The following is a 7,907-nucleotide window of genomic DNA, read 5'->3' on the forward strand; positions in this document are numbered from 1 at the left end:
CACAAAGTTAGAAATCGTTATTTAAGGGTAGTGCAAGCCAAAGAAAAATAGCCCTTTAAAAGTGCTTGAGGATATAGAATTAATATTACTGTTTATTTATTTATTTATTTTACTGCTTATTTTTTATTATCTACTGGGATATGAGTTTTCCTTTTCCCAGGCTTGCTTTCTTAGGCATACATTGCCACCCTGTGGTTCTTCATGAAAACTGCATGACTTTCACTCCTGAGTGCCTGTGCCTATGGGAATATACCAGCCAATGCAAGTCTGTGTATGAGAGCAATTGCAAATACTTCTGGGACCAATTAAACAGGCACAACAAATGCAATTGAATTCACACAAGCACACAAAGTAGACAATAATGGCACTGACAGCCCCTCATAAGTTCCTGCACTTGGCATATAATTAGCTTTCTTTGGAGCAATCATACTGCACACAATGCAAGTAATATAAGGAATGAATGACTCCTCCTACAGTTTTTAAGCTACGCATGCCAGAATTCACAACCAAAAACCTGATCCTTATTAGCATTGATTGCATTTTGTTAAGCGGTAAAAGATTTAAAAATACTAAGTGCATTACATATGGGCATTTAAAATAAGAAAATCCACTGACATTAGTAGAACTCCATGTGGGCTTCAGAATTCAAACTGCCCAATAAATTCACAGCAATTACTGTGTGACCATTCTGAGCCTTTACACTCACTAGCTAACTACCAAGCTAATGTCACACCATTCTTACTATCCTGATGAAAAATTATATTCCTTATCTATTAGAATCTTCACTTCATCACACTGTTCACCTATTGAATCCATCCATGTGTGTAATTTACTTTTCCAATGAAAAGCATGAATTGGATTCATACTCTAAGGAAACAAAGCAATGAATAGCTATGATGGATAATCAATTAATACATTTTTTATGTTAAATGATCAGTTTTCATTTGCAGTTCATTATAGTGATTTATAGGACATTCCATTACATCACAGGCATTTAGCAGACGCTCTTATCCAGAGCAGCTTACACAACTTTTTACATAGCATTTACATTCGATCCATTTATTCAACTGGATATAGGCTATACTGAAGCAACGCAGGTGAAGTACCTTGCTCAAGGGTAAATGGAATGGAAATTAGTGATGGGCGACTGTGAAAGATTTTTTACAGGCCCCCTCTCAGCCTCAGACACATGCAAACACATGTACACATTGCACCATTAGGCCTAGATGTTTTACAGCAGACAGTGTGTCGGGTTGTAGGATTTAGGCGGTTGGGAAAGTAGGTCAAGGTAGACATCAGAACCATGAACAGGGCTCAGCACGAACAGTGCTCAGCTGCAGGCTGATCAAAATGTTAAAAAATAAAAAAAACAGTCACCAAAACAAACATCACAACTAGCTAGGCTGATAGCTTGCTTAGGCCTACACAGCACCAAAACCATACCAAAAAGCACAAAAAAAGAAGCATAATTGGGCACAGAGGCTCACTTGTAGTGGGCTGAGCTATGCATGTCCTACAGTGCGTATGTTATCTATTTACAGGCTCCCCAACGCATCACTGGGCTAGGAGTCTGTCTGCCGGCTAGCTAGGTAGCAATTGCTACAGCCATAACCTGCATAAAGTTTAACCATTCTAGCTAGCTAAAAATCACCATACAATAAAATGTTACTGCCTTGACACCTTTGCTCTCCTCGAAATCTCAAAAACCACAGGGATCTACATCACCAGTGCTCCTTCTACGCCATGGAATGCAGCATCTTTGGACAGGACATTTCAAAGTCTGTATTTTACACTAAAGGCGGCCCAAAGCTTAGTAAAATACTGTTGTTTTTTTTTTTTTTTTTTTTTTTTTTTTTGTGTGTGTTTTTGGCTATGCTGACATTTGATTACAAGATACATATTAATACAAGTAAATAACACATGACAAAGTGTTTAAGTTTACTTTTTAATAGTGTCTTTGTTAAAAATGTTATTTGGCTAACAAAGCTAACGATTGCACTGTATGTACACGAGTTGGGCGAGCTTGAGCACCCTAATTTATCACATAATTTATGTTGAGTAGCTCAGTGGACCTGCGTTTTCCGAACGTTTATGATTAAGGTTTACTGTTTAGAACTGCCGCTTTGCTATAAAATCTAGCTAAATAAATAAAAAATAAAAATAAACTATTGTTGACCCAACTCAACAGTGCCAGTGGCTGTCAACATCAGAAACCTAACACCAATCACCTCGAAAAGCACTTTATGTATTCACTCATTTGCAGGGCATCCTACATTTACAAAATCATCAGCAATCTCCTATTAAGCTCTCAAGCACTGACGTGACAATCTCATAAGCGTAACAGTAGCTAAAGTTGCTGAATGATTTTCCACAATAGAGATTTTCGCAAATTAGGTGTGTTGGCAATCTCAGTTCTAAAACATGTCCTGAATAACAGCAGTTGAGCAGGGAAGGTTGTTGATACATTAGTCAGACAGGCTTTTTGACACAGTTCAGTAGCGTTTTTGGCGATTGCTTTCTTAAAAAGCGTATATAACTCTGGCAAAGTGGGTACCTTTATTTCCTGATCCGCGCTCTCTTTCCTCCTGATCCACTTTTTGTGTTTATAAGGTATTTTGATATGCTTAGTTAGGACTCCTCGGAAAAAGTGAACCAAAGCATCACGTAGGAGGCGCACTGCAGTCTGGGAAAATACATTGAACGAATCAATGACTCGAAAGTACGATTTATTTAGATGAACTGACTCAAACATACTTATTCATTTTAATGAATCAAACTTCCCAACTCTAAATTGACACATTGAGCAAAAGCATACTCAGACAATTCCCAGCAATCTTTGCATATCAGAAAATAACACTAGTACCAAAGGAATGACCATAAATTATTCAAATAGTTAAAACAATTACTTCTCTGTAGAATGGGCATATGCAGTAGGCTGTCTGACAAGATCACAGACTATTGTACCAAGAAAGCATAATAACCGTGATCAAGCGGTTATTTCGAGTTTATTTATTGAATGATATATATAAAACAGATGGCACCTCATGGGTAAAACTGTGTTCTCAGTTTAATCATACACTTTATTTAGTTACCTCCCTTTCATATGACCTTCATTTTCAGGCTTTTCTATTACTTCTGTTACATCCCCTGCCTCTGCTGGTCTGTGTAGTGCAGGTGGAGGTGATTACTTAATTACCTAATTGCCTGATTGCCTCCACCTGCTTGTGGCCCAATATAAGCCCTCTAGTATGAGGCTGAAGGGAGGTCTTCTTTGGGGCTGTGTGTGGTTTGTGCTTTTTGTGTGATGCTCTTTTTATTTTGTAGGGGTTTTGTTTGTTGTGGTTTGCTTGTTAGTTTATCATTTATACTAATAAATGTCTGGGTTTTTGTTTTTAGATCAGTTTCTTGGTTGTTTTTTTTTTTTTGATACACTTGGACTTGTTTGTTGCGGCCCTTCGAGCCGGCCGTAACTCTTCACAAGATGCATAATGGACTGTCCATTCAAAATAATGGACTGTCCATTCAAAATAACTTAATAGTTAATTCTTGAGTGCATTACTGGACTGTGACCTAGTTTGCTTGCTGGTCTGAGTGTGGCACTTCCTGTTGACTGGACTATGAATTCCACATCAGAAATGAATAGTCTTGTAAGGTAATGTGATCTTTTCAAGAAGCAAATTGCCAAACTAATTTTTTTTTTTTTGAGTATATTTTCCAGAATACAAAAAAAAAACAAAGCTGCCTTGATTTGTTCATCAAACTTGTATTCCTAAACAAAGGTAGCCATTTATTTGTCTTGTTGATGGAAATACTCTACAGTATGTCCTGTGGTAGGCTTTTCAGGTTTAATTTGCTTATAATTGTGATGGCTTGTATGTAAACCTGTTATTAGTATGCAATCAGCTTATTTCATTCGGTGTAGTTGCCAGACCTAAATGCACAGACACATATGCGATGCGTTTTGTTTTTGAATGATTGTGGCCTTACGCAGAGCTCATCAAAAACAATCCTGTAGTACCCGAAATTCCCAATGGAGGGCAACAGAGTACATGCTTTGATATGCTCTGACCCACTTTTGGTTGAAAGAACATTGTGTTCTTTTTCTTCTTCCCCAGTACTATGGTCAGACAATGAACAGATTTTGAGAAGAATTGACCAGGATTTAGGAATACTATTCATCAGTTTCAGAACAGAATCTTGGAGTTCAATATTCTTAGATTATTCTCCTTGTAATTCTTGAAGATTTTTGAGTTATGTTATTCTAAAAACAAGATTTTATGTAGCTTTGCAATACCATACTCTCAGAACATTATGGAACTTTAAAAAATTGTATCTTATGATTTTTATCTAGAACTAGATTTGGCCTATGAAAATTGCACTACTGTTTATCATAGAACAGGAACTGATAGAAAATGTGTAATTTTTGGTATCAGGTGCCTAAACTCTACAGCAGTACACATTGCTCGTGTAGCTCCAAAGGGGATTAAGAAGAGACCAACTGTGCCTGTCAATCACTTCTGTATGCATGTGAATTCTTATTCTGAGGTACATGCAGAAAATAGCCTGGCTTCGGAGAACATCTGTAAAGGGAAGACTGTGACTTTGGGCTGGGGCTGGAGTGATGGACAGGAATTGGAGAATTCCTTGCTTTTCATTTTGCAGAGCTTGCCCAGCGTGGGCGCATAGCCACAATCCTGTAAAATGAAACCGTCCGGGGTAATGGTACAGAGAACAACAGTGCCTCAAATGAATAGAGCTTATTCCCCAGCAACAAGATTGGTGCCAAGTCTGATTACAGGCGATGTGCACTGATATGTGATAGTGCAGGTAGCATGCCTGTGAAACAAGCACATGATGACGCACAGGTTACGTGACACTTCTCTCAAATCAAACAAAGGATACATTTTTTTTCTACGTGCCACCAGTGTTAAAAAGCGGTCATCTTTGACTTGCAGACTACTGCTTCTCAGAGTGCAGACAGCATGAGGCCGATAAAAAAACGGCTTCTGGTATTCAGAACTGTGCTGTCTTTGTGTTTGGAGCGTGTTGCCTTTCACATTGCGTGCAAAGGCCTCATGCCCTTGTGGTGGAAGCTTGGAACTGTCTGTACCTCAGAAAGAAATGACACAACGAGTACAGCACAATTTTTGTTTTTTTTAAAAGATAGTTATCAATCACTGGATAAATAGCTCAGATGCAATGGTGTACAGATGTGCACTGCTGTTCAAATGAGCTGCATTGAACTTAACGTGCATTAAATGTGTATCTGTGCCATGTCTGCTCGTATCAATCCTAACAAGACATAAGGATACGCCAGTACAAACACTTTCCCCATATTATTTTAGGATGATGCTGATGGTTTCTGACTGGGTTCCTGTACACACACAAACACTTGATTCTCAATGCAGGAAATAATTGGTTATGAATGTATAAACAAAATTAGGGAGGCAAAAAGCGATTTATGTTACAGTTAACACCGGAAGCAGGATTTAATTTTCTGTTCAGTATTTGAAAACATTCCACACTCACGAAGGTCAGTCAACAGTCAGCTGGTTATTTTCCAGCTTTGCAATGAGAATCTCAATAGTAACGTGTCATAAAAATTCCAGTAAGCTATCCGGAAAATTCCAGAAAGTGTGGCTCTGCATGTTTAGTGCATAAGAAATAATATTGTCTTTTGTCATTTATTTTTGTTTATTTTTTATTTATTACTTTTTTGTTAGTGGTTATGAATTTTATTTGGTCATCTTCTAATTCATTGTTATTCTTGCTATTTTCTTGCAGTTCCATGCTAAATTCCTGGTGTTAGTTGAAAACTAGTCGAGTCGTTTTCTGAAGTCACCAAATGAATGGAGCTCACTAGAGAGGAAAGAGTAAACTAATCCAAGGACTACTCGTCTTTTGTAATGGGGGGGGGGTCACAATCAACCTGTTCTCTTTAATTAATATCCCCAGGAAGGGAAGGCAAATTCATTGTAAACAGAATCTGGAAACAAATGGTTTAGAACTGGACCCTAAATTGGCCAGACAATGCCAGGCTGCACCCAAAATATGCGGCAATAGGTTTTTGGCTACTTCCTGACAGACAAGTCTTGGAGATAACTTTTGTCAATCATGTTTCAGTCATAAAATTGAGTAAAAGGCACCATTCTGTTAATGCATAACCTGCAACATCCTATGCTCATCATAAAGACGTAATTGTTTTGGATAAACCTTGTGTGTGAAACATGGTGGAAAATGTGTTGATTTGCTTGGGGTGGATCACATGTTTTACGGCTCTTCTCAAACACAAGTGTACCCATTTTGCTCAAATAGGACAGCGTAAACAAATTTTATGGATTTCTCATCTGTCAGGTGATCACTATGCTACCTGGCAGGAAACAGTTATCATGTTTTGAATGTTTCAAAGACATTTTGCAATCACATAACAGGTTGGTGATATCTGTGAAACACGATGTACTGGAGAAGAATTTGTTTTTTTGTTTGTTTTTTTTTTGCCTTAATGTTGTTTTGATATGTTGTATTCTCAAAGAATGTCTAATACTGCATCTGCAGATGGTTATCAGAATGGATCAGCAGGTATGTTATGTCAGGTCTGTTGTGGGAATTCTGCATCCTGGGCCTTTCATTAGTATCAGGTTTACTTTAGCTTATCCTGCCTTGATCCCGTACAGAAGAATATCCTTGTTCCATTAGCTGCAGCCTGGATCATGTGGCGAAAATACATGAGCAAACAAGCTCGGTTTAACTGGAAAGCAGCACCATAACTGCTGTGATTCGTGAAAGGCACCTTTTGTTTAGTCGGATCAGTTTCCAGTATACAACAACACAGATAGAGCATTTCCTTTCGACTGAGACATTTAAAAGTTGCTTTCCCAGTTGGTAATGAACAATATTTAAAACGCATTGCAGTGCAGTAGCCTGGGAAGATTATACTTACAGTTCAGCTAACCAGCAGGAACTGCCGCTCAGACGTCTCAGCTCACTTCTAAGGCCTTCAACGTCTAATGCTGTGGAATAAAGCTTGTTGTCAGTGCATTTGATACCTGTTAAGTTAGCTTGTTCTATTATGGAATCAACAGTATATCAGTGAAAGTGTCTGGCTGTCATATGTTTTGATTAAAGCAGATTCTAAGATGGTGTGCTTATCTCTTTAGCACTGAACAAAAGGGTCGATTTACGTGCATTAGCCTAAAGGCTTCTGTATATCTGAGACTGGAGTCCCATATCCAGTTGTCAGTTGTTGATGTCATAAATTATTGCCTTTTTAAGAGCTGCAAGCAATTAGTGAATATGTTCTTAAATATACAGCACACAGTTTCACATAACCAAGTATTTGGTGATTTGATGCCAGATTATGTGTATGCTTAGTTAAAGCATAAACCTATATTATATTTAGAATAATGTTTCTTTGCCATGTTCTTGATAAATATATTTTCTATTCATCTAATACTGTAAATAATCATGTCAGATTATTTGATATCGTGTGTTATTCGTGTAGTTGCATAAATTGTTCTTACTGTTCACTTGTGTGTTCTGTAACACCAAACACAGGTGTAATAAAGTGAAGCGCACATTAACAAGCAATATTTAATAGTGGAAAATGCTTACATGTAATTACAGGTGCCATCTGTGTCAATTTATTTTCCTATTTTTAGATGCAGTATTAAAACCATCCCGCTGAAATTATCAATCAGTAATAATTACGTTTGCAGTTGACGGGACTGTTCCACTTGAGGTTCATAATTTCCTCATTTCTGTATTTGTGACGTTGCTTCTGACAGGGCAGTGTAACCACAAGATTGTTTTCACAGTACGATCAAGAGGAAATGCAACCATGAGTGCTTTACTGGGCTCCACAGGTATTCCTTTCCCCCATTAATCCAATGCTCAACAATCAGACAGAT

General features: G+C 37.8%; 1 long non-coding RNA gene across 2 annotated transcripts in view; it reads right to left on the bottom strand.

Moving 5' to 3' along the window:
• Positions 1-7,002, bottom strand: part of LOC118224023 — a 42,618-nt gene extending 35,616 nt beyond the window's left edge. Inside the window, exon 1 of one of the 2 annotated variants that reach the window (XR_004764551.1) lies at positions 6,941-7,002. This is a non-coding gene — a long non-coding RNA (uncharacterized LOC118224023). Of the gene's footprint in view, positions 1-2,554; positions 2,636-6,940 lie in introns of those variants that run through there. The other variant, XR_004764552.1, reaches the window with a different exon arrangement.
• Between the last annotated feature and the right edge of the window lie 905 nt (positions 7,003-7,907).

This window comes from Anguilla anguilla, chromosome 3 (assembly GCF_013347855.1).
Source record: "Anguilla anguilla isolate fAngAng1 chromosome 3, fAngAng1.pri, whole genome shotgun sequence".
NCBI lineage: Eukaryota > Metazoa > Chordata > Actinopteri > Anguilliformes > Anguillidae > Anguilla > Anguilla anguilla.